We start from the raw sequence: 2,567 nt of genomic DNA, 5'->3' as shown, positions 1-2,567 counted from the left end.
AGTAGGGAGAATGCTCATTGACTTCTGCGCATCCTATTTTCGAGGGACACTACCAGTGCCGCCATTTTGAACATGAACTGTCATTGTCTATGAACATCAATTTGTTTTGTTTTAATTTTTGAGGAGTGAGCAAGGTTATGTTTCGTGAATTATTTATTAGTTACTATTTGTTTATATACGTATAATTTACGCCTGGAGCGGCAAATTGGCGCTATGGACGTTTTTTAATATTCAATACATCGTTTCTACACTAAGGAAAACATTTAACCTTTATTGTTGTTATGTCGTGTGCTGTGAAGGGGTGCTTTTTAACATAAGGCGTTTTAAACCAAAAGGAATTACATTTCATCGGTGAGTGGTTTTATGAATTTATTTCTTGCAACAACTGTTTAAATAATCTTGCAGATTTCCGAGGGGTGATATGTTTATAAAATGGGTAGAAAGTCAGAGACTTGATCACGAATTTAAATGGTCACAGAAATAAAAAAGATTTTCTGAATGCTGGAAGTCAAATTCGCCTAAAGCCTGATGCAGTTCCAAATTTAGAAGTCTATTTAACTAATAAAGCCGATGCTCCAGAAACATTACATAGCATACAAAAAAATGCTCCATTTACATCATCGATGTCATTAGATGATACGGCAGAGCGTTCTAAACTTAATCAGAACCATTGGTAATATTATTTTTTGTTAATACTAATTTTTTTAAATAAATATTATTTTCTCTGGTAGTCTATATTACTATTTTAGTGAATTGTCATCTAGTCAAGATACTTCTGCAAGTACCTACTGATAGCAGCACAAGGAGAACAGTTTTTTCAAACTGAACATAGTTATATCTTAGAAAAAACAGTAATTAGGTTATGCGAGTTATACACGTTACATGTATTTTGTCTCCAACCCCAACCAATGACTATATTGCTTAGCTTACATGTTACATTACTTCAGTATATCACCTGATAAAATTAAGAAAAAATATTCAGAATTATCGCAATAAGACGACTTTTAGTATTCACTGAAAATAAATTACCACATGAAAAGGACTTCATGATTGTATTTGTTACTTCTGTGGTACAACAACAATTTTATAATTGTGCAGGAGAACTGTTCTCTATAGTTTAACAGAGCACAATGTATCACTCGCATGAAAAATACGAAGGGTCTTCCGCCCACAATCCAATATTTCTGGATCTGGGGCGAAGACAGAGATATGAAGGCNCGGCCGCATTTGCGGTCGGGGTAGACGACGGATGGGGCCCACCTACGAAGGCTGTCCAGGCCTACACGAGATGAGGCAGGATAAAGAGGGATAATCCCCCTCGATCCCAAATCATTGAGGCCAATTTTTAGCCATGGAATAATGGCGCGCGGCGAGTTACTATTTGTTTATATACGTATAATTTACGTCTGGAGCGGCAAATTGGCGTTGTTGACGTTTTTTAATATTCAATACATCGTTTCTACACTAAGGAAAACATTTAACCTTTATTGTTGTTATGTCGTGTGCTGTGAAGGGGTGCTTTTTAACATAAGGCGTTTTAAACCAAAAGGAATTACATTTCATCGGTGAGTGGTTTTATGAATTTATTTCTTGCAACAACTGTTTAAATAATCTTGCAGATTTCCGAGGGGTGATATGTTTATAAAATGGGTAGAAAGTCAGAGACTTGATCACGAATTTAAATGGTCACAGAAATAAAAAAGATTTTCTGAATGCTGGAAGTCAAATTCGCCTAAAGCCTGATGCAGTTCCAAATTTAGAAGTCTATTTAACTAATAAAGCCGATGCTCCAGAAACATTACATAGCATACAAAAAAATGCTCCATTTACATCATCGATGTCATTAGATGATACGGCAGAGCGTTCTAAACTTAATCAGAACCATTGGTAATATTATTTTTTGTTAATACTAATTTTTTTAAATAAATATTATTTTCCCTGGCAGTGTATATTATTATTTTGGTGAATTGTCATCTAGTCAAGATACTTCTACAAATACTGATAGCAGCACAAGGAGAAAACGTATAAAGTTTTTTCAAACCGAACATAGTTATAGGTACATCTTAGAAAAAATAGTAATTAGGTTATGCGAGTTATACACGTTACATGTATTTTGTCTCCAACCCCAACCAATAACTATATTGCTTAGCTTACATGTTACATTACTTCAGTATATCACCTGATAAAATTAAAAAAAAATATTCAGAATTACCGCAATAAGACAACTTTTAGTATTCACTGAAAATAAATTGCCACATGAAAAGGATTTCATGATTGTATTTGTTGCTTCTGTGGTACAACAATTTTATAATTGTGCAGAACTATGTTCTTTAGTTTAATAGAGCACAGTGTTATCACTCGCATGAAAGTCATTTATTAATTCTAACGAAAAGTGTTGTTTCTGCATATATGCGAATAAGATTTTTTAATTTAGGCAAACAATATACTAAAAAAATTCAGGGACATCTAATACGAAAACAACTAAGTTAATATTATTTAATCATCAATAAATAAAATATGTAAAATCATTATTATTTGTTTATACTAGTTTATCTTTATATTTCAAA

Source organism: Anoplophora glabripennis, unplaced genomic scaffold (assembly GCF_000390285.2).
Source record: "Anoplophora glabripennis isolate ALB-LARVAE unplaced genomic scaffold, Agla_2.0 scaffold628, whole genome shotgun sequence".
Lineage (NCBI taxonomy): Eukaryota > Metazoa > Arthropoda > Insecta > Coleoptera > Cerambycidae > Anoplophora > Anoplophora glabripennis.
The sequence above is the reverse complement of the archived record's forward strand: the minus strand, read 5'-3'. Positions refer to the sequence as shown.